Raw genomic sequence first — 24,392 nt, 5'->3', positions numbered from 1 at the left:
GGGGAAAGGGACGTGCGACCACGAGAGCAAACGTTCACTTAGTCCCCAGCACCATTTCATCAAGAGTCTTGCTCTTTTCCTTTTCTCCTTTTCAAGGTAGGGTTTCGCTCTAGTCCAAGATGACCTGGAGCTCACTCTGTATTCCCAGGCTGGCCTTGAACTCACAACGACCTTCCTACCTCTGCCTTGGAGTACTAGGATTAAAGGTATGCACCACAACACCTGGCTAAAGGCCTTATTCTTTTTGCTGTTGTTTGTTTTTTGTTTCTCAAGGTAGGATCTCACTTGAACTCAGGCTGACCTGGAATTCACTCTGTAGTCTCATGGTGGCCTCGAACTCACAGTGATCCTCCTACCTCTGCCTCCCAAGTGCTGGGATTAAAGGCGTGCACCACCACACCCTGCCCTGTTCTTTGTCTTAAGTGAATCTGCTTATTGCCAGTGTGGCTTGCTCTTTTTTTTTTTTTTTCCTTTCCTTAAAAGATTTTTTAAAAGATGGCCTTAAACCAGGTGTGGTGGTGCACACCTTTAATCCCTGCACTTGGGAGGCAGAGGTAAGGAGGATCATTGTGAGTTTGAGGCCACCCTAAGATTACAGAGTAAGATCCAGATCAGTCTGAGCCAGAGTGAAACCCTACCTTGAAAAAACAAAACAAAAAAAACTGTGTTTATGCATAATGCTATACTTTCTCCTAAAGGCATAAAACTGGAATAATACAAGTCCTGCTACTGGGTCTGCCTGTCCAACATTGCGAGTTACCACCCATAATCCATGCATTTTCCCTTTTGTTCAGTAGCTTCATTAAACCACTGTGTTCCCCTTTCTCCCTCACAGTTAAATGTAGACTAGGCTTCTTTACCTATAGGGGTCTCTCAAAAAGAAACAAACTTTTTCTTCCCTTTTTTTGGGGGGGGAGAGGGGCTTTGAGTTAGGGTCTCACTCTAGCTCAGGCTGACCTGGAATTCCCTATGTAGTCTCAGGGCAGCCTCGAACTCATGGCGATCCTCCTACCTCTGCCTTCCCTCCCAAGTGCTGGAAATAAAGGAACATACCACCACACCCCACCCATTTTTATTTCCTGCTGGCTAAATAGTAATGGGATAGATGGAGCCTTATTGATATTTCTTGACAGAGGAGGAGCCTAGATCCTTTATGCCCAGTGATCCATGGGCTCTGGACTGTCTAGCTCTCTGCTTTGTTTCGTTGTGATAATATGAGAGGTGAAAGATTTATATGACCTAAACAGAAACCAAAGTGTTTGTTAATGTAAGAGAAATTTCATCTTGATGAAGCCCTTATTATTTTGGCTTTTCCCATCATATACAGATGAGCCCAACCTGATGCTGACCTTCTAGGAAGTTATCAAAAAACAAGAACTATTTTCAATTCAAGAACGTCCTCTTGGAGCCAGGCATGGTAGCACATGCATTTAATCCCAGCACTCTGGAAGCAGAGGTAGGAGGATCACCATGAGTTCAAGGCCACCCTGAGACTACATAGTGAATTCCATCCAGGTCAGCATGAGCTACAATGAAACCCTACCTCGGGAAGAAAAAAAAAAAAAAAAAGCCCTCTTGGGCTGGACAGATGGCTTAGTGGTTAAGGCAATTGCCTGCAAAGCCAAAAGACCCAGGTTTGATTTCCCATGACCCACATAAGCCAGATGCACAAAGTAGTGCATACATCTAAAGTTTGTTTACAATGGCTGGAGGCCCTGGTGTGCCCATTCTCTCTCTCAAATAAATAAATAGTATTTTAAAAAATGCCCTCTCACATGTCCTTTGAGCCTGTGGGTGCTCAATTTTTTTTATTTTATTTATTTCCAAGAAGAGAGATAAAGAAAGAGAGAGAATGGGCACACCAGGCCTTCTAGCTGAGGCAAATAAACTCCAGATGCATATGCCACTTTGTGCATCTGGATTTATGTGGGTTTTGGGGAACTGAACCCAGATTGTTATGCTTTGCAGGCAAGTGCCTTACCTGCTGAGCCATCTCTCCAACTCTGCTTCCTACTTATTAATGACAAACCCTCTACGCTTCAATAGTTACTAGCGTGTCCCTTCAGCACTCATTTTTTAAAATATTTTATTTATTTACTTATTTGACAGGGGGAGGGCTTCCAGCCGGCAGCACTCATTTTTTAACCTTGTGGTAGTTTGAGTGTATGTTCCCCCATAGATTCAGGTATTTTATGAAAGCTTGTAACTTGGGTTTAAAGCCACCTTGCTGGAGGACATGTCACTGGGACAAAAGGGGGTGGGGGGCTAAGGTATATTTGACAGTGGATCTGAATTCCAGTCCAAAGGTGTGCGGAGCAGTCTGAGCTCTGGCGGGGTCCCTGCTGCTTGTCCACTGTTAGTGCTTGCTGGTTTTGGTGTTTGCCAGCTGCTTGGTTGTCTCTCTGCTTGGACGTATGGAAACAGCTTCTTCTGCACTGATGGAACTTTCCCCCTGGATCTGAAAGCTTGAAATGAACCCCTTCCTCCCACAAGCGGCGCCTGGCTTGGATGTGCATCCCAGCTGCATGAGCCTGTTTACAACATTCCTTTCCTCCTTTGCTGCCCATGTTTACTACTTGTTCATTTAGCTCTTCAGCTGGAGATTTAAGGCCACTTTGGGGAAAGAAAAAAAGGTTTGGCTAAAACTCAGACTTTAGCTTTTTTGTGTATTATAGAAGTGTATCTGAATTCAGCAGGTACTTATTAAGCACAAACCATGTAAAAAGGTGTTGCGCTGATGGTAAAAGCAATACAGGGCTGGAGAATGGCTTAGTGGTTAAGGTGCTTTCCTGCAAAGCCAAATGACGCAGGTTCAAATCTCTGGGGCTCACATAAGGCGGATGCACAAGGTGGCACATGTGTCTGGAGTTCATTTGCAGCAGTTGGAGGCCCTGGCATGAGTCTCTCTCTCCCTCTCTCTGTGCCTTTCTCTCTCTCTCTCTCTCTCTCTCTCTCTCTCTCTCTCTCTCTCTCTCATCGATAAATAAAAATATTTTTTTAAAAAAGCAATGCAAAGGTGGCATTGTTCTTGCTACCCCAGGGAGTTTACCATCTCATAGGAAAGTTGAGTCCCACCTTAAGTATCACACCTGAAGGTCTGTGGCAAAGGAAATAAGTATAAAGTGTCTAAAACTTTCAGAGGACCGAAGATGAGCTTCAGTTTCAAGAAGGCAGACTTTAGCCTGGGCTTTGCAGGAAATATGAAAACAGGAGCAGTAATGGAACACAGTGGATGCAGGGCTCCTAGGGACCCTGGAAGTAGAGTAGAAGATAAGTCTGCAAAGGCAGGTGGCGGGGAGGGAGAAGATGGATAAATATCTTCTTTGGAGCCTGAGATGTCCAGGAGAGAATAAAGGGAGTTTTAAAGCAGGATAGTAATGAAATCGTTTTTGAGGTAAGCAGTTAACCCTATGGCACGATAGAGGAGAAACAGCTGCAAAGGGGCCAGTGAGGAGGCCTCTTTAATAACCCAAGGAAAGGACAATGATGGCCTCAATTAGGAAAGGAGAAAAGGAGGGCACAGCAGTTACTGCTTGAGCTAAATGCCTGCTTTGCCCAAGAAGAAAAAAAGCTGCAGTGTAGTTTAATTCAGAAGTAGAAATATACATAACCAAAAATATTTTTATTAAATGTATTTGAATTGGGAAGTTAAAAAAGTTTGAATATGGTATAATAATGAACTTATTGGGTATCCAGTATCATTAGAGCCTTAACTTTATTTTTGCCAGATGCCAGTTGAAAATGCACTGACTAACTCAGCTAGGAGCCAGGGGAAGGGTATTGTAAAGAATCTCAATAAAGAAATACAACCAGGGGCTGGAGAAATGGCTTAGCGGTTAAGGTGCTTGTCTACAAAGCCAAAATATCTAGGTATATTTCCCCAGGAACCACATAAGCCAAATGCACAAAGTGGAACATGTATATGGAGTTTGTTTTCAGTGGCTAAAGGCCCTGGCACACCCATTCTTTCTCTCTCTATCTGCTTATTTCTCTCTATCGTTCTCAAATAAGAAAGAAAAGAAAAGAGAGGGAAGGAGGGAGGGAGGAAAGGAAGAAGGAAGGAAGAAAGGAAGGAAGGAAGGGGGAAAGAAAGGAAGAAAGAAAGAAAGGAAAGAAAGAAAGAAAGAAAGAAAGAAAGAAAGAAAGAAAGAAAGAAAGAAAGAAAGAAAGAAAGAAAGAGGGAAAGAAAGAAAGGGCTTAGCCATTAAGGCACTAGCCTGTGAAGCCTAAGGTTCTATTCTTCAGGACCCACATAAGCCAGATGCACAAGGTGGTTCATGCATCTGGAATTCCTTTGCAGTGGCTAGAAACTCTGCTGTGCCCATTCTCTTTCTCTCTTTCTTTCTCTGTCTCAAATAAAAATAAATTTAAAAAGAAAGAAGGAAGGAAGGAAAGAGAAAGAAAGACAACCAGGAGCTAAGTATGGCAGTGTTAATCTGTAATCCAAAGCTATCAAGAGGCTTAGGTAGGAGGATCCACATGAGTTAGAGGCCAGTCTGGGCTACATAGTGAGTTCAAGACATAGTAAGATCCTGTAATTTCTCATACAAATTCAACCAGGGCTGGGCTGCAGCTGTAGCTTGGTGATAGAATGCTAGCCTAATATGGGCAATGTCTAAGGTTCCTTCCCCAGCACTGCTTAAGGTGGAGGGGCAATAAGGGGTCTCCAAAGAAAAGTGGCCATCCCTTCCATTCCACTGTGTTCCTTGTCCTTGCCAGGTGACATGATAAAAAGCATTACCTTACAGGATTTTTGTTTTTTCAAGGTAGGGTCTCACTCTATTCCAGCCTGAACTAGAATTCACTATGTAACCTCAGGGGTGCCCTCGAACTCACGGCGATCCTCCTATCTCTGTCTCCCAATTGCTGGGATTAAAGGTGGCCTGGCATTGGCCAATTTTTTTAAAAATATTTATTTGAGAGTGACAGACAGAGAGAAAAAGAGGCAGAGAAAGAGAGAAAATGGGGCTGGAGAGATGGCTTAGCAGTTAAGCACTTGCCTGTGATGCCCAAGGACCCCGGTTCGAGGCTCAATTCCCCAGGACCCACGTTAGCCAGATGCACAAGGGGGCGCACGCGTCTGGAGTTCCTTTGCAGTGGCTGGAGGCCCTGGCGCGCCCATTCTCTCTTTCTCTCTCTGCCTCTTTCTTTCTCTGTCTGTCGCTGTCAAATAAATAAAAATAAAATATTGTAATTTTTAAAAAAAAAAAAAAAAAAAAAAAAAAAAAAAGAAAAAAAAAAAAGAAAAAAAAAAGAGAGAAAATGGGCACGCAAGGGCCTCCAGCCACAGCAAACGAACTCCAGATGCATTTGCCTCCTTGTGAATCTGGCTAAAGTGGGTCCTGGGGAATTGAGCCTCGAACCAGGGTCCTTAGACTACACAGGCAAGCACTTAACTGCTAAGCCATCTCTCCAGTCCAATTTTTTTAAGGCAGGGTCTCTCAATGTAGTCCAAGCTAACTCATCTCAATGTCATCCTATCTCAGCCCTCTGCCCCACAGTACTATAATCAGAAGCATGTTCCACCCACTGGTTTAGATTCTTTCATTTCTTACAAATTAACCCTTTACCCGTCTTCATGGGCCATCTCTGATCACTCACCCACTCTGTAAGAAATCCAAGCAACACAAAAGAGGAGGAGACTTGGAGAAATCTTAAGAATTTCATAATATGTACCTGTTCCTTGCTCACTGAAACCACGCCGGCGCAGCCTCTCGCGAAATGAAAAGGGCCAGTCTGGACCCACATAAAGCCATTGTATTCTCAAATCGCTTTGAGATAAGTAGGTCTCAAAGACAAATCCAGGATAGGCACTCCCTCGTCCCTACGGGATAAAATCTATACATGTCCTCAAATGGACAAATTGAGCATCTGATCTGCTGCTACTTTCTCTTTTGTAAAATATTTTATTTATTTAATTATGAGAGAGACAGGGAGAGAAAGAGAAAGAGGCAGATACAGAGAAAGCATCGGTGTGCTGGGGCATCCAGCCACTGCAACTCCAGAAGCATGTGCCATCTTGTGCACCTGGCTTACTTGGGTACTGGGAAATAAAACCTGGGTTCTTAGGCTTTGCAGGCAAGCAAAGCCAGACCCCTCCTATTTTTTTTTTCTGTTTGTTTGTTTGTTTGAGGTAAGGTCTCAGCCTGGCCTAGGCTGAACTGGAATTCACTATGTAGTCTCAGGGTGGCCTTGAACTCACAGTAATCCTCCTACCTCTGCCTCCCAAGTTCTAGGCTTAAAGGCATGTGCCACCACGCCCGGCCCTACTTTCTGTTTTTATTTGGCTGATTATTTTAGGAAGACAAGAGTTGATACCAACTGACTTCTTTTTGTCAACAAGGCAGGAACAAGCAAGACCTAAATCATGAACTACCAATTCAAAGAAAATCCTCTGTAATATTGAGCAATTTATGATTTTACTTTTCATTCACTTTACTTGGGCACTGAAAGTGCTTTAAAAATAAAACAATGAGAAATCTCTTCTTCTGTGATAACCAAGGTGGTATCTGGCACTCTTTCAAGAGGCACAAGTGATTAATCAAGTCCTTGGGGACCAGCAGCAGTAATGTGATACATACTGGTTAAACTGTTTCTGTCTTAAATAAATTGTGAAGGAGGGGAAAAATTGGTGTTTTAACCCTATCCTGAAAGTAGATTAGCAAGAACCAGTAACTTAAACTTTAAAAAGAAAAAAAAAACAAACAGGAAATGGCCTGGCATGGTAGTGGCACATGCCTTTAACCCCAGCACATGGGAGGTAGAGGTAGGAGGATCAGAAGTAGGTGATTCACCATGAGTTCGAGGCCACCCTGAGACTACATAGTGAATTCCAGGTCAGCCTGGGCTAGAGTGAAACTCTACCTCAAAAAACAAAAACCAAAAACAAAATGAAATGAAAAAAAAATTCAGGAAATGAGAAAAAAGTCAAACTTCAGTACTAAAATAAAAATATAATGTCCTTTATCTGGAGGGTCATGAATTACTTTTCATGCTATCGACAAATCTAAAATTGTAAGCAAAAAAAAATCATTGTTTTCATTTTTACTTTCTAATGTTTGCATAAAAGGTGGACTTGTTTCTGAAGATGTTTCAAGCTGTCCTTGAAGCTCCTCCCATAAGGTTCAGAACCTCTGCCAAGGAAAGAAAAGCCAGGAGCTAGCAGGGAGGGAGAGCGGTGTCTACACAGTGCTGAGAACTCGCCAGTGGCTTGGGCCCTTGAGGCACACTCTCACTCCCAGAGAAAAGCAGTAAAAAGGATCTGGGAGTCTCATAGATTGCACCCAAAGTCAAATCAAGTAATCCATGTACATCTTGGAGCTTCTCTGTAAACCTTTAGCTTTAAACCACATCCTTTATGCTTGTGTTAAATAACAGTATGGTCTTCCTTTCAAAACTCTGAGTGTTCAGACAGTGTTTGATTTGTATGTTCAGAGCATCGGTGTGTGTGATGTAATTTAAATATGAGTTAGGTATTTAAACTCATAGGTATGGATTAGATTTTCTGGAAATCATTTAAACAAATATGTCAAAATTCTTTTTCTCTAGTGTGAATTTCTGATCATTTATGTTGAATCCCTTAGAAGTGGCCTTCAATGAAATAGTTATAGTATCTATAATAATGTGTTTCTATACTGAAAAGAGCCAGTTAGAAAGATAAAAGAGGGTGGCAAGTACAGGGACAAAAGTCTATGCAACCACACTACTTCTGCTTCAGCGCCTGCAGCTCACACACTTGTGCCGTCAGTTAAGATAGAACCTTTTCTCACTAAAGATTACAAAGCTTTTAAACAAAAAGGGGGGGTAGAGATTGGAAAACTTTTAAGCAAAATCCAATTTTCTATGACACCTCAAACCTTCTTAAATTACTTGAATTAGGTTTCATGAGGAAATTCTGCTAATTAACCAGTATACATTTGAATCAGGACATTTGTTTTCTATACATAGGCGAGTGGACTCTGACAGAATCCTTCAGCCTTTTCCTTTGTTACAAAGGCATAAACGAGCCTTCCACCATCCCCGACCTTTTCCATGCTCCAGTAATCTCAATCCCACAGAGGCGCGTGCATGTTGGGTCAGTGGCGCCTGTAAACCAAGAGCCTGTAATCCTTGTTTGAGACCGCTCTCCAAACTCAGTCCCACTTCAGCTAAAAATGTAGTCATGCAGAGAAACTTCAGTCCCCAAACACTGCACTCACTGACAGCCTTCAAAGGTAGGGTGAGGCATAATATAAAATTAAAGCAAAGAAACAAATATTTTATGAATTGCATTTTTTTAATAAAAAGTTATTTTTTGAATGTCTACCTTAAATAAATGTTAACACAATTTCAATTTAAATTAGCGTACCCTAGATAAGGATGGGGGAGTTTTCTTTTCTAATAAAAAATATTTTTTTTTCCATGGCTTAAAGCCCAGAAAAGCACTTACCTCATGGTGCTTGCTGTGGTTAATTCATCCTTGGATCGAAGCTTATGTGGGTTCTGAATGAACTTAAGGGTAATGAAAAGAAACAGTGGAGAGGTCTGACTTCCCTGGGAAGGAGACTGTCATATGCTAACAGGCTTTTAAATGAGGAAAACTAGTGTCTCCTAATTATGTAAGCTCCAGGTCAAATTCTAGCACCAACTCATCAAGTACCTGAACTGCATCTAGCTCCAAGGGCTGTAAAAGTAAGACAACCATTTAGCGGGAATGACTTTGGTATCTTAGAAAATCAAAATCTCATACATTGAAAAGTTAATAATATATCAATAGAAAGTTAAAGATTTTTTAAGAGTGAAAAATACTTTGAAGGAAACATGAGGGGAAATTTAGTTTATATGTATATTTTTATAAAGCATTTCCAGATGTTTTGAATTTGCATTATATGTTCTGGCACCTGAAGACATCCCCTCACCATAACTTGTGCAGTATTTTGTTCTTTATAAACTCCAGTGCAATGATATTTAATCTGAAATCAGACCAGCTAATGCTAAGCAACACATCCAAAAATGTTTAATTTTAAAAATACATGTTTGGGGCTGGAGAGATGGCTTAGCGGTTGAGCGCTTGCCTGTGAAGCCTAAGGACCCCGGTTCAAGGCTCGGTTCCCCAGGTCCCACGTTAGCCAGATGCACAAGGGGGCGCACGTGTCTGGAGTTTGTTTACAGAGGCTGGAAGCCCTGGCGCGCCCATTCTCTCTCTCTCCCTCTATCTGTCTTTCTCTCTGTGTCTGTCACTCTCAAATAAATAAATAAAAATTTAAAAAAATATATTTAAAAAAAAATACATGTTTGACCACTTATAATCTTTTGAAAGTAACAAAACTATTATGAGAAAAAATACCATTTTTAATTTTTCAAAAGATATTTCAAACTAAATTTATATTAGTATAGTAAATAATAAAAATATGTCAATGAAATCTGGGTGTGGTGGTGCACGCTTTTAATCCCAGCACTCAGGAGGCAGAGGTAGGAAGATTGCTGTTAGTTCAAGGTTACCCTGAGAATACATAGTGAATACTCAGGTCAGCCTGGGCTAGAGCTACCTTTGAGAGAAAGAGAGAGAGAGGAAGCAGAGACAAAGAGAGAATGGGTGCACCAGGGCCTCTTGCCACTGCAAACAAACTCCAGACGCATGTGCCCCCTTGTGCATCTGGCTTACATGGGTCCTGGGGAATCCAACCAGGGTCCTTAGGCTTTGTAGGCAAACACCTTAACCACTAAGCCATTTCCCCACCCCCACCCTTTTTTATGTGTTTTTTTGTTTGTTTGTTTGAGGCAGGGTCCTTCTTGTGCAGCTGGTTGATTTTGTGCTTGCAGGATCTCCTGCTTCTTCACACGCTGTTAGTAACCATTACCCCCCAGCTGCACCCATAGCCCTTTTCAGTGGACAGGGCTGGAGAGATGGCTTAGTGGTTAAGGCGTTTGCCTGCAAAGCCAAGGACCCAGGTTCAATTCCCCAGGACATGCGTCTGGAGGCCCTGGTTCACCCGTTCTCTCTCTGTCTGGCTCTTTCTCTCTCTTGCTTTCATCGATCTGGAGTTCACCAATTAAGCTACACTAGCTGACAAGCAAGCCCCAGGGATCCTCCTGTCTCTGCCTCCCCAGAGCTGCGATTACCAGAGTGGGATAGTGCTGGGGATCTGAACTCAGGTAAAGCCAGATGCACAAAGCAGTGCATGTATCTGGAGTTCATTTGCAGCAGCTAAAGGCCCTAGCATGCCCATCCCTCTTTCTCTCTCATAAAAATAAATAACTAAAGTTTAAAAATTCAGTGGGGACCAAATACTTGCATACTTATAAAGGATTACTCATGGAAAACGTTTTTCATCCAAAATAAACAGGAAAGCATAAAGTAGGACAAAAAGGTTGACAAAACTGGGACACGGGATTAGAAATTGATGCTACTGTGATCAGGAGAGTTCTGCTGTATTTGTTAAAACGAGAATTGATTCACACAATTTAAACTACATAATGATGAAAACAAAATTCAAAGAGCCATGAGCGATTGAGTTTTATTGGCCACTCAGAGCAGTGCGGGGCGTCGCTCGGGAGGCACCCGGAGCTGCTTCCAGCGCACAGCGCGTCTAGGCGCCCAGCAGCTACATGTAGAGCTTCAGCCTGAGGCCGGGAGCAGCCAAGAAGTGAAAGTTACCGCTCCACTGCAGCCCGTGAGTGTCTGTGTACTCTCCCTCGCCTTCCACCCTGTAACGGGAGAGAGGTGTGCTCACTCATCACGGTTAAGAATTGATAGCCCTAGGGCTGGAGGGTTGGCTTAGCAGCTAAGGCGCTTGCCTACAAAGCCAAAGGACCTCGGTTCGATTCCCCAGGACCCGCATTAGCCAGCTGCGCAGGGGGTGCACACATCTGGAGTTCGTTTGCAGTAGCTGGAGGCCCTCGCCGGCCCATTCTCTCGCTCTCTACCCCTTTCGCTCTCGAATAACTAAATAAATAATATAAAAAATTAAATTAAAAAAAAACTTTACAATCCAGGTGTAAGATTATCTAACAGTATACACTAGGTCTAAAGCTTTTTTTCTTTTCACTTTCAAATTTCCATTAAAAACATAACTTCTTGCCCCGGGTGTGGTGGCTCATGCCTTTAATCCCAGAACTCGGGAGGCAGAGTTACCAGGATCTCAGAGAGTTGGAGGTCACCCTGAGACTACATAGTGAATTCCAGGTCAGCCTGGACCAGACTAAGACACTACCTCAAAAAAACAAACAACAAAAAAAAAACACCATAATGTCTTGCTAGGCATGGTAGCACATGCCTTTAGTCCTAGCACTTGGGAAGCTGAGGCAGGAGGATCACTCTGAGTTTGAGGCCATCCTGGAGCTACACAGCAAGTTCCAAGTCATCCTGGGCTACAGTGAGACCCTACCTCAAACAAAAAATATAAATAAAAAACCTGAGGCTGGACAGATGACTTAGAGGTTAAGGTACTTGCCTGTAAAGCCAAATGACCTCGGTTCGATTTCCCAGATCCATGTAAGCCAGATGCACAAGGTGGCACATGTGTCTGGAGTTCATTTGCAGTGGGTAGATGCCCTGGCTCACCCATTCCCTCTCTCTCTCTCCTCCTCTTTCTCTCTCTCAAATAAATACAAAAAAAAAAAAAAATTCAAGGGGGCTGGAGAGATGGCTTAGTGGTTAAGGCATTTGCCTGCAAAGCCAAAGGACCCAGGTTCAATTCCCCAGGACCCATGTAAGCCAGATGCATAAGGGGCACATATGTCTGGAGTTTGTTTACAGTGGCTAGAGGCTCTGATGTGCCCATTCTCTCTGTATCTGTCCCTCTTCCCTCTATCTCTGCTTGCAAGTAAATAAATAAAATTAAAAAACAAACAAACAAAAAAATCTTACTTTCATATTCTATGGAAAAGAAACATACTATTCCAAACACACTGTGACTAGACAAATTTTGGTAGTAAAATCTTAGGACCACATGAACTAACATTATCAAATAATCAACTAAAAGTTGAAAAATTTATATTCAATTTAGGCTTCATTCATTCATTTATTTAATCAATAAATATTTATTTTGAAAAATGTTATTAGCATATGTTAATTACTAGTAGTAATGAATTTCATTATCAACAAATACATCTTGGTTTTTTCTTTCTTTCTTTTTTTTTTTCCAAGGTAGGATCTTGATCTAGCCCAGGCTGACCTAGAATTCACTATATAGTCTCAGGGTGGCCTCACAGCGATCCTCCTACCTCTGCCTCCCCAGTGCTGGGATTAAAGGCATGCACCACCATGCCCAGCAGTTTTTTTTCTTTTTTTATGAGAGAGAAAATTGGCACAACAGGGCCTCCAGCCACTGTAATCGAACTCCAGATGCAGGCGCCACCTGGTAGGCATGTACAACCTAGTGCATATGGCTTATATGGGATCTGGGAAGTTGAACATAGGCTTCACAGGTGAGCATCTTAACTGCTAAGCCATCTCTCCAGCTCAACCAACCATCAACTGTGTTTGAGGTGCTATGCTCTGGGCTGGTGTTTTCCCTGCCTCTCAGGAGTGGAAATGTATACATGCAGGCTTTATTCTTTAGCTTAGATTTTTCTCCCTTTAGTAACATCAGTGAAAAAAGTTCCCATGCCATTGTTCAAAATAGGTGAAAACTTTCTGCCCTTTTCAGAATGTACTCACACTGACTTCCGAAAATTGGATTGTATTTTCAACTCCAGGTATATCTCTCTTTCTCTCTCTCAAATAAATAAATAAAATAAAACATATTTTTCTAAAAATTACTCCAGGTCTGCTTTTTAAAAAATAAGGGGGAAGGGAGCTGGAGAGGTGGCTTAGCAGTAAAAGTGCTTTCCTGAAAGCCAAAGGGCCCAGGTTCCATTCCCCTGGACCCACATAAGCCAGATGCACAAGGTGTCACATGTGTCTGGAATTGATTTACAGCAGCTAGAGGTCCTGGCGTGCCCATATATATTTCTCTCACAAATAAATAAATAAATAAATAAAGTATATGGGGGCTGTAGAAATGGATCAGCAGTTTAAAATGCTTGCTTGCAAAGCCTGAAGGCCCTGGTTCAATTTCCTGGTAACTACATAAAGGCAGATACACAAAGTGGCACAAGAATCTGAAGTTTGTTTGCAGCAGCAGGAGACCCTGGTATATACATTTTTTCCTCTCCCTCCCCACTCACGCTCCCAAATTATTTTTTTTATTTCATTTTAGTTATTTTGGTTTTTTGAAGTAGGGTCTTGGACTTGCTCTTGCCCAGACAGACTATCCTGGAATTCACTATTTAGTCTCAGAGTGCCCTCGAACTCACAGTGATTCTCCTACCTCTGCTTCCCAAGTGCTGGATTAAAGATGTGTACCACCACACTCTGATTAACCTTTCTTCTTATATTCCCCATCCCCCCCCCAAAAAAAAGAATAATTCAGTAACTTGCCGGTTGTGGTGGCACACACCTTTAATCCCAGTACTTGGGAGGCTAAGGTAGGAGAATCACTGTGAGTTCCAGGTCAGCCTGGACTAGTGTGAGACTACCTCAAAAAAAAAAAAGAAAGAAAGAAAGAAAGAGAGAAAGAAAGAAAGAAGGAAGGAAGGAAAGAGAGAAGGAAAAAAAAGAAAAGAATATTTGGTATTAGCTATATAGAATATTTAAGTAAGCAATGCTCAAAAGAATCCTTTAGAACTATACTATTTTTTTTTTTTTCTTTTTCAAGGTAGGGTCTTACTTTAGCCCAGGCTGACCTGGATGGAATTCACTATGTAGTCTCAGGGTGGTCTTGAACTCACAATGATCCTCTTACCTCTGCCTCCCAAGCGCTGGGATTAAAGGTGTGCGCCAGAACTATACTAATTTTTAAAGTTTAAGATTACCTATTCTCATTGAAATTTCCAGTGTACTTTGCACCAGTTGGGAATGTGTAAGTCCCCAATCCATGAAACATGTTGTTCTTGAACTGCCCTTCATAGGTGGCTCCTGAGAAATGCTCAAGTCTTCCAAAACCATTCATCTGTAACAAAGGATATGACCTCAAGAGACTAAACTTCACAATTCCCAGAACCTTTCAAAAACATAGTTATCATAAATCGAGATACCTTGACATCAGAAATGTCAAAGGGAAACCAGAGATGTTGCTAACAATGTGAAGTTGGAGCCTGGGGAGATGGTTCCTCTGTTAAAGGTGCTTGTTTGCAAAACCTGTTGGCCAAAACCAGGCATAGTGGTGCAAGCCTTTAATCCCAGAGCTAGGGAGACAGAGGTAGGGATTGCCGTGAGTTCAAGGCCACCCTGAGACTACATAGTGAATTCCAGGTCAGCCTGAGCTAGAGTGAGACCCTACCTCAGAAAAAAATACACCAAAAAACAAAAACAAAGGGGCTGGACGGATGGCTTAGCAATTAAGGCCTGCAAAGTCAAAAGACCCAGGTTTGATTCCCTAGGACCCACGTAAGCCAGATGTACAAGGGGCACAAGAGTCTGGAGTTCATTTACAGTGGCAGGAGGCCCAGGCATGCTCATTCTCTCTCTCTCTCCTTCTTTCTCTCTCTCCCTCTTTCTCTGTCAAATAAATAAATAAACAAAGCTGGGCATGGTGGCGCATGCCTTTAATCCCAGCACTCGGGAGGCAGAGGTAGGAGGATTGCCATGAGTTCTAGGCCACCCTGTGACTCCGTAGTGAATTCTAGGTCAGCCTGGGCTAGAGTGAGACCCTACCTTGGAAAATAAAAATAAAAAAAAAAACTGTTGGTCAGGGTCCAAATCCCCAGCACTCACATAAAGTCACATACAAAGTAGCACAGGTGTATCATGTGCTTCCTCCCCCATATTTATATACTCAAAAAAAAAAAAAATCTTGTGGGGGAAGTTTTCAAAGTAAGGTCTCACTCTTGTCCAGGCTAACCTGGAACTTACTCTGTCCTACCAGGCTGGCCTTGAACTCTTCCTATCACTGTCCCTCCAGTGCTGGGATTAAAGGTGTGTGCCACCACACCTGGCTAAATAAATCTTTTTAAAAAGAAAGTAGGGCTGGAGAGATGACTTAGCGGTTAAGGCATTTACCTACAAAGCCAAAGAACCCAGGTTCGATTCCCCAGGACCCACATAAGCCAGATGCACAAGGTGGTACATGCACCTGGAGCACATTTACAGAAGCTGAAGGCCCTTGAGCATCCATTCTCTCTTTCTCTCTCTCTCTCTCTCTTCCCCTCCTTCCCTCCCTCCCTCCCTCCCTCTCCCTCTCCCTCTCTCTCTCTCTCTCCCCCTGTCTCTCTGTCTCCCTCTTTCTCCCAAATAAAATAAAATAAGCCAGGCACGGTGGTGCATACCTTTAATCCCAGCACTCGGGAGGCAGAGGTAGGAGAATTGCCATGAGTTTGAGGCCACCCTGAGACTACATAGTGCATTCCAGGTCAGCCTGAGCTAAAGTGAGACCCTACCTCAAAAAACTAATTAAATAATTAGTAAATAATTAAATAATTAAATAAACAAATTAAATAAAGAATGTGAGGTTGTATTCATGTATACCTGGGTACACATTCTTGCTTTATCACTTACTATCTGAACAGGAAGTCTGGGCCAGATGTGCCTCATTGTAAAATAGGACTGTTGATGGCACCTATCTCATGAGGCATTTATGAGGATTAAATGAAAAGAATTATTAATGGGGCTATCTTTTTCAAATGAATGGGAATTGAGGAAGATAATGCTGGTTATGATTGGCTCTCATCATGAATTTAATACTATGCATATGTTAACAAATGTTCAATGTGGCCTAGCAGTTAAGGCACTAGCCTGCAAAGGTAAAGGACTCAGGTTCAATTCCCAAGGACCTACGTAAGCCAGATGCAAAAGGTGGTGCTTGCTTCTGGAGTTCATTTGCAGCAGCTGAAGGCCCTGGCATGCCCAATTTTCTCTCTGCCTGCCTCTTTCTTTCTCTCTCTCTCTCTCTCTGCCTCTTAAAAAAAAAAAAGAGGGACTGGAGAGATAGCTTAGTGGTTAAGGCACTTTGCCTGCAAAACCTTGAGGACCCAGGTTCTATTCCCCTATCCCACATACAGCCAGATGCACAAGATGGCACATGTGTCTAGAGTCTGTTTGCAGTGGCTGAAGGCCCTGGCGTGCCCATTCTGTCTTTCTTCTCTCTCCCTCTCTCTTTCTCTCTGCTTGCAAATAAATAAATTTAAAAATATTTAAAAAAAAAAAAAAAAAAAAGAGGCCAGGAGTGGTGGCACACGCCTTTAATCCCAGAACTCAGGAATCAGAGGTAGGAGGATCACTGTAAGTCCAAGGCCACCCTGAGACTACATAGTGAATTCCAGGTTAGCCTGGGATAAAGCGAGACCCTACCTCAAAAAACAACAACAAAAAAGTTAAATGTGCCAGACATGGTGGTACACACTTTTAATCCCAGCACTGAGGAGGCAGAGGTAGGAGGATCACCATGAGTTGGAGACCACCCTGAGACTACACAGTGAATTCCAGGTGATCTTGGGCCAGAGTGAGAACCTACCTTGAAAAGCAAAAAAAAAAAAAAAAAATCTGAGGGGCTGGAAAGATGGCTTACTTATTATTATATACTACTCATGTTGGGCTTTTTTATTTGTTTGTTTTTAATTTTAGTTATTTATCTTATTTATTTTATTTTTTGGTTTTTCAATGTAAGGTCTCACTACCCCAGGCTGACCTGGAAGTCACTATGGAGACTCAGGGTGGCCTCAAACTCACAGCAATCCTCCTACCTCTGCCTCCAAAGTGTTGGGATTAAAGGCATGCGCCACCATGCCTGGCTTTTATTTATTTTGAGAGATGCATACACAGAGAGAGTGAGTATGGGTGTGTCAGGGCCTCTAGCCACTGCAAACAGAATTCCAGACGCACAATGTGCTATGTGCATCTGGCTGTACGTGGGTACTGGGGAATGGAACTCGTCTCATTAGGCTTGCAGGCAAGAGCCTTAACTGCAGAGCTCTCTCTCCAGCCTGTTTCTTTTGTCTTGTTTTGTTTGTTCTTGAGATACGGTCTGGCTACGTAGGCCAGGCTGGCCTGGAACTTGAGATCTTCCTGCATCAGCTTTCTGACTGCTGAGTGTGTTAAGTGTATGCCAGGATACCCAGCTTCATTATATGTATTTCTGATTAACAATGGCATGGTTATAATTATTTAACCCATAAGGTAATTCATCTGCCATCAGCATTAAAAACATTAATACCTTGTCATCTTTCCAGCTTCCTGTGTAGATAATCCCATTAGAAGTAGTGTGGGTACCTATTCCATTTCTTTCATAGATTCCAGAAGATGTTTTTGTACAGTCACCATCTAACAGGGAAGAAAACTTTAGGTTTTAATGGGAACTATAAACTGGGCCTGGTGGCTCATGCCTTTAATCCTAGCACTGGGAGGCAGAGGTAGGAGTATTGTTCTGAGTTTGAAGCCACCCTAGGACTACAGAGTGAGGACCAGCTCACTATGTAATCTCAGGGTGGCCTTGAAGTCAGGTGAACCTCCTACTTCCACCTCCTGAGTTCTGGGATTTAAAGCATGTGCCAAAAACACTTTTAAAAAATATGACATGGTGGGCGTGGTGGCTCACACCTTTAATCCCAGTACTTGGGAGGCAGAGGTAGGAGGATCACCCTGAGTTCGAGGCCAGCCTGAGACTACATAGTGAATTCCAGGTTAGCCTGGGCTAGAGTGAGACTCTACCTTGAAAAAAATAAAATAAAAAGACAGTTTAACTTTTTATTCTAAGCTATTTAATTGTCTGTATAAAAATAATTAAAATTCATGCTTACCATACTTGTCTCCATTTGGAAATACAAATCTTATTTTATATACCTCTGAAGATGCTTTAAGAAATAAAGGGAAAATAGTAGGTTTAAATATTTTAATGTCATAAGACCATAATAAATAAAACTTCACATGATCACAAGCACATCATTACTTAGCATTTCCATTGTTTGGTATAGGGTACTAAAGAAATAAATAATTTTTCCTAGATGACCTATTTTACTTGTCTAACCACTTGACTAGTATATAACTCAACATTTACCATTTAAAATTATATAATTCGGGCTGATGAGATGGCTTAGCAGTTAAGTGTTTGCCTGTGAAGCCTAAGGACCTCCGGTTTGAGGCTTGATTCCCCAGGACCCACATTAGCCAGATGCACAAGGGGGCCCACGCATCTGGAGTTCGATTACAGTGGCGGGAAGTCCTGGCGTGCCCATTCTCTCTCCCTCTCTCTCTCTCCCTCTCTCTCTCTCCCTCTCTCTCTCTCTGCCTCTTTCTGTCTCTGTCACTCTCAAATAAATAAATAAAAATGAACAAAAAAATTTAACTAAAAAATTATGTAATTCAAAACCCTTAAAAAATATTTGAGATTGCCGGGTGTGGTGGCGCACGCCTTTAATCCCAGCACTCGGGAGGCAGAGGTAGGAGGATCTCCGAGAGTTCCAGGCCACCCTGAGACTACATAGTGAATTCCAGGTCAGCCTGAGCCAGAGTGAGACCCTACCTCGAAAAACAAAACAAAACAAAACAAAAAACATATATATATATATATATATATATATATATATATATATATATATATATTTGAGAGAGAGAGAAAGAGACAGAGAGAGGAGGAGAAAGAATGGACATGCCAGGGCCTCTAGCCACTGCAAATGAACTCTAGGTGCATGCGCCCTGTGCATCTGGCTCTATGTGGGTACTGGGGAATAAAATCTGGGTCCTTTGGATTTGCAGGCAAGAGCCTTAACCACTAAACTATCTCTCCAACCCTAATTCAAAACTTTTTACTATATTCATAGAATTGTACAGCTATCACCACAGTCTAATTTTAGAATATTGTAATCTACCTCCACCCAAAGAAACCCTGTACAACTCAGTTCTGCTCCACACTTTACCTCCCAGGGTCCTGGTAACCAGTAATCTACATTTTGTCTTAATAGATTTACTTATTTTGGGCATTTCTCGCTTTTCCTTTCTAGCCTAGGTTGACCTGGAATTCACTATGTAGTCAGGCTAGCCTTGAATTCACAGCAATCCTCCTACCTCTGTCTTCCGAATGCTGGGATTAAAGACATGTGCCACCCCACCCAGAAATTTTTGTTTTGTTTTTTAGAGGTAGAGTCTCACTCTAGCTCAGGCTAACCTGCAGCTCACTAGGCCTGGAACTCATAGTGATCCTCCTATCTCATCTCTGCTTCCCGAGTGCTGGGATTAAAAGCATGAACCACCACACGGGGCCAGATATATATGTATATATGTATGTATGTATATATGTGTGTGTATGTATGTGTGTGTATATATATATAATGTGAAGCTGGGAGTGGTGGCACATGCCTTTAATCCCAGCACTCGGAAGGCAGAGGTAGGAGAATTGCCATGAGTCCAAGGCCACCCTGAGAATACATAGTGAATTCCAGGTCAGCCTGGGCTACAGTGAAACCCTATCTTGAAAACCAAAACAAACAAACAATGCCTTTGTGTTGGAATCCCCTATCACATCCACCTCCAGCACAGGGATGAAGGAGTAGTCATATTTTTTTTTTCTCACCGTACTGTCCAGCTCAGGGTGTACTAATATGAACTGCACCTGGGGAGCAATCCAGTGCCTATTAAGTAGGATACTAAATGTAATCAATCACAAAAACCTTGACTAGGGAGCTAGAGAGATGGCTTAGTGGCTAAGACGCTTGCAGGTTCAATTCCGCAGTACCTACATAAGCCAGATGCACAGATGCACAAGGTGGTGCATGCGTGTGGAGCTTGTTAGCAGTGGCTGAAGGCCCTGGTACCTCTTTCTTAAATAAGAAAATCAAATATTTTTAAAAGCCTTGGCTTTTTTTCTATTGCCCTTAGAAATTCCCATTCCAGGGACTGAGGAGATGTATAAGTGGTTAAAGGCACTTGCTTGCAAAGCCACTGGCAAGGGTCAATTCCACAGTACCCACCTAAAGCCAAATGCACAGTGTGGCACATGTGCCCTTTTATAGCTCATTTACAATGGAAAGAGGCTGTGGTGTACGCATACTCTCTCCCCTTCTGTTTCTGTCCCCCTCCCCAAATAAATAAAAACATTTTTAAAGATTTTATTTTTATTTATTTATTATAGTCAGAGACAGGAGAGAGAGAAAGAGAAAGAGACAGAATGGGCGTGCCAGGGCCTCTGGCCACTGCAAAGGAACTCTATAAGCATGCAACACCACGTGCATCTGGCTTCGCTTCTCCAGATACCACGTAACCCAGATGCATAAGAGGACGCATCCATCTGAAGTTCCTTTGCAGTGGCTAGAGGTCCTGGCGCGCCCATTCTCATTCTCGCTCCCTCTCTCAAAAATAAATAAATAAAAATGAAATCTTGAGAAAAGAAAAAGGAAAGAAAGGAATTTCCATTGCGGTTCAGGAGCCTGCTTGCAAAGCCTAAAGACCCGGATTCGATTCCCCAGTGCCCCGCCAGGACGCTGGGAAGGAAGGAGCCTCACTCGATGGACAGTCGTCTGGCAGACTTTCGCGGCTCTGCGACTCCCCTTGGCTCGCCAGCTCTGCGGCCTGCGCTGGCAGCGACGCCCAGAGCGTCTCCGTTGCCGAGGTGACGCGTCGACCTCTCACCCGGAAGCAGATGAGCAAGGAGCCAATCAGAACGCGCCGGGAGCGGTGGGGAGGAGGGGTCGTGTTTAGCTGCAGTTGAGTGTGATCGGTGAGGGTGTCCGGAGCTCGCCAGGTCGGGGACCCTGACATCTGGGGTGCCGCCTCCCGCGAGGAGCCAAGGGAAGGGACGCTGCCCGGCCAGGTACCGCGTGACGTGGCGCGTGTGCGTGTGTGCGTCGTTGCCCGGATGTCAGGCCTGCCGCGGTCGCGCTCCCGGATGTGTAGCCGCCTGTCAGCACCCGCGGGCCGGGCAGGAGCTGCAGAGACGCGGGCATCCGCCGCCGAGGGGTGCCCCTGGTCGGGCCGGGGCGCAGGTGCTGTGTGCAGCCGTCGCTCGGTGTCTCCATTGCGACCTGGGGGCCTCTCTGGGGGTGAGGCATGGTGACGGGTGTGCTGGCCAGAACTGACGTCCGCGTGCATGCGCCTGGGTGAGCTCGCAGACCTGCCTGCCTGCGAGGCGAGGGCACTGCGTTCGCTGGTGCTTGCCCAGTTTATTGGGGGGGGGGGGGGAGGAGTGGTGTTTTTTTTGTGTGCTTTGTTTTGTTTTTGGTGTTGTTTAAAAAAAAAAGCCTTAGTGCCAAATTTGAGTGTGAAACAAAGGGTCCTTTGTAGAGCCAAATTTAGATCCTGGGCTCCATGGTGTAGGAAGGTGAGCTCTTCTCAGGCTAGATGGAGGAGAATAATGGTGGAGTTGAACTTTACCGATTCTTAAACCCCAATTCGTATTTTGTGCAAAACTTGATGGGTGTGGGATATTGTATAACCACCACAGCCAACAAGTCTTTGTTCAGACATTGTGGGGAAATCTCAGGTCAGGTGGTGTGTATATTTCTGGGTCGGTGTGAGACAACTTGTTTTAAGTCACTATTTTTTTTAAATTTCTTTCCCCCTAGTATTTTTCAGTACAGAAGTTGACCTGGGGCATGTTGGCTTTTGAGATGAAGTATTGATGTTTGATTTGTGTATAATTTCCTTTTTTTAAAACTTTTTAAATTGAGTACCTCCATCATTATAGACAATAAACTATGATAACTCCCTCCCCCACTTTTCCCTTCACATATCTATCCTTCATCACAATCCTTTTCCGCTCTCAATCAGTCTCTTTTATTTTGATGTCATTGTCTTTTTCTCCTATTATGATGGTCTTGTCTAGGTAGTGTCAAGCACTGTGAGGTCATGGATATCCAGACCATTTTGTGTCTGGAGGAGCACATTGTAAGGAGTCCTACCCTTCCTTTGGCTCTTCCATCCTTTCTGTCATCTCTTCCGCAATGGACCCTGAGCCTTGGAAGGTGTGATAGAGATATTTCAGTGCTAAGCACTCCTCTGTCACTTCTGAGCACCATGGTGCCTTCTGAGTCATCCCAAGGTCACTGCCATCTGAAAAGAGAAGCATCTCTAACCAAAAGTGAGAGTAGCATTAATATATGGATATGAACATTAAGAGAACTGCTTACAGTGCTGTTGGTTGAGCATAATGTATACATTTAGCCAGACACCAGCAGATGTTAACCCCCAGGGCTCATGACCTCCCCCACCATAGGCTTTTGACTAGGTTTTCAGTACCAGGCATGTAGTCCCTCCAGTGGAGCGGGCCTCCAGTCCAGTTAGAGAGTGGTGAGCTTCTGCCATAACACACATACCAGTACTGCACCTGTTGGCTCATTTGGCCTGGCTGGCTAAACTTAAGGCTTGCAATGTCCACTGTTAACTTAAAAAAAAAAAAAAAAAAAAAAGCAATTAGCCAGGCATGGTGGCACATGCCTTTAATCCCAGCACTTGGGAGGAAGAGGTAGGAGAATCACCGTGAGTTGGAGGCCACCCTGAGACTACATAGTGAATTCCTTCCAAGTCAGCCTGAGCTAGAGTGAGACTCTACCTCGCAGAAAAAAAAAAAAAATTATTGCCGTACAACACAATGCTTGTGCCATTGTTTTGATCACCTGTTAAGCTTTTAATTACTCTCAAATTTTGTGAGTATATGTTAAATGTACAGCTATTTTTAGAGAACTTGTAGCTTTAACTTAGAATAGTCTTTATTTAGAAAAGGTTTGGAGTCAGGAAAGTTGAAATTATTGGGTTTCAAAATTTATGTTGAAAGAATGTTTTATTTATTTGCAAACAGAGAGAGAGAGAACGGGTACACCAAGGCCTCCAGATGCTGCACATGAACCCCAGATACATGTGCCATTGTGCATCTGGCTCTGTGTGGCTGGGGACTGGAGAGTGGAGCTCAGGTCGTTGGCTTTGTAGGCAAGCACCTTAACTGTGGAGCCATCCATCCAGCCCGAGGATGTGGTGTTAGTCTTCTGTATTTATGATGTATTGACATCTTGTGATCCTATCCACTTAGGAGAAACTGCCCTCCCTGGGCTCGCTAATAAGCAACTCACTTGTGAATTTGCCTTTCATTTGCAAATTAAGCAATCCTGAATATAAACTCCCAACCTTCAACTCTTATGCTCAAGCCAATATTGCCCCTACCCTAAATAAACCTGTGTCCAGATACCAGGCAGCTAGGGATAGTCCAGACACCCCCAAAGCTGGCTGGAATTCTCATTCTAGCTAGTCCTAATCCATTCATTCTGCTCTGCCTTGCCTTATTCATAGAAACCCTTAGAGAGGCTGAGGCCTAATGTAAGGAAATTTCTCAGATGTCCTGGATTTAATTATAAGGCCAGACAGTGATGTAGAGAAGAGATAAAAGAAGGTCATCAGTTCCCAAAAAGGCTGTTTTATGTTGAAACCTTGACTTAAATGCCACACAAAGCAGACCACCAAGGCCAGCTTACACTGTAAAATATAAACTGTGTACTATTAACCCAAACCAGTCAGAAGTAACAGTTACTTCTTATGAGCCGCTGTCCGCCCACAGCACCTTCCCCCCCACCCCACATACCATCCTTAGTCCCCTAGTATCTATAGCCAGGGGATCCGCCTTCCCCAGATCTCCAAGCCTGCATTTTTCTCTAGCCTGAACAAATGTAGTAGTTTCCTAACAGGTCTACCCTCCTCCAGACTTTGTCAACTAGCAGCTAATAATTTTTTTTTCAGGGTAGGGTCTCACTCTGGTCCAGGCTGACCTGGAATTAACTATGTAGTCTCCGGGTGGCCTTGAATTTATGGCGACCCTCCTACCTCTGCCTCCCAGGTGCTGGGATTAAAGGTGTGTGTCACCACACCTGGCAGCTAAAGTAACTTTAACAGTTACTTCATGCTTTTATTTCAGCTCTCTAGTGACTTTCTGTCATATTTGGAAGAAAATTAAAGTCCTTCCTAGACCTACATGGCCTTCTCTACACTTTGATCTCTCCTTTTTTTTTTTTTTTTTTTTGGTTTTTTTTTTGAGGTAGGGTTTTGCTCTAACCCAGGCTGTCCTGGAATTCACTGTGGAGTCTCAGGGTGGCCTTAAACTCACGGCAATCCTCCTGCCTCTGCCTCCCGAGTGCTGGATTAAAGGTGTGTACCACCTTCCCCAGTTGCTCTTTGATCTTTTTAAAAATATATTGTGAGCAGATAAAGAGAGAGAGCATGGGTGTCCCAGAGATTCTTGCCACTGCAACAATCGCCAGATGAACGTACCACTTTGTGCATCTAGCTTATTGGTGAATTGAACCTGGGGCCAGCAGATTTTGCAAGCAGGTCCTTTTGCCACTGAGCCCCCTACCCAGCCTTCTAGTCTCCAATCTTACCTCCTTTCCTGACTCCCGTGCAGATTCACCAGACTTCTTACTGGTCATCCAGCCCAGCACATCAAAGAGGTTCTAGACTTGAA

General features: G+C 43.3%; 1 protein-coding gene across 4 annotated transcripts in view; it reads left to right on the top strand.

The window, feature by feature from the left end:
- Window positions 1-20,621: 20,621 nt before the first annotated feature.
- The window catches only part of Dhx57 (DExH-box helicase 57), a 79,176-nt gene continuing 75,405 nt past the window's right edge, over window positions 20,622-24,392 (top strand). For 2 of the 4 annotated variants that reach the window (XM_045137436.1, XM_004660051.2), the window contains exon 1: window positions 20,622-20,759. The gene's annotated coding sequence lies outside the window, so the exon portion shown is untranslated. Of the gene's footprint in view, window positions 20,760-20,872; window positions 21,046-24,392 lie in introns of those variants that run through there. The other 2 variants (XM_045137435.1, XM_045137434.1) reach the window with 2 other exon arrangements.

This window comes from Jaculus jaculus, chromosome 18, assembly GCF_020740685.1.
Source record: "Jaculus jaculus isolate mJacJac1 chromosome 18, mJacJac1.mat.Y.cur, whole genome shotgun sequence".
Lineage (NCBI taxonomy): Eukaryota > Metazoa > Chordata > Mammalia > Rodentia > Dipodidae > Jaculus > Jaculus jaculus.
This window is presented reverse-complemented; position numbering and strand designations above follow the sequence as displayed.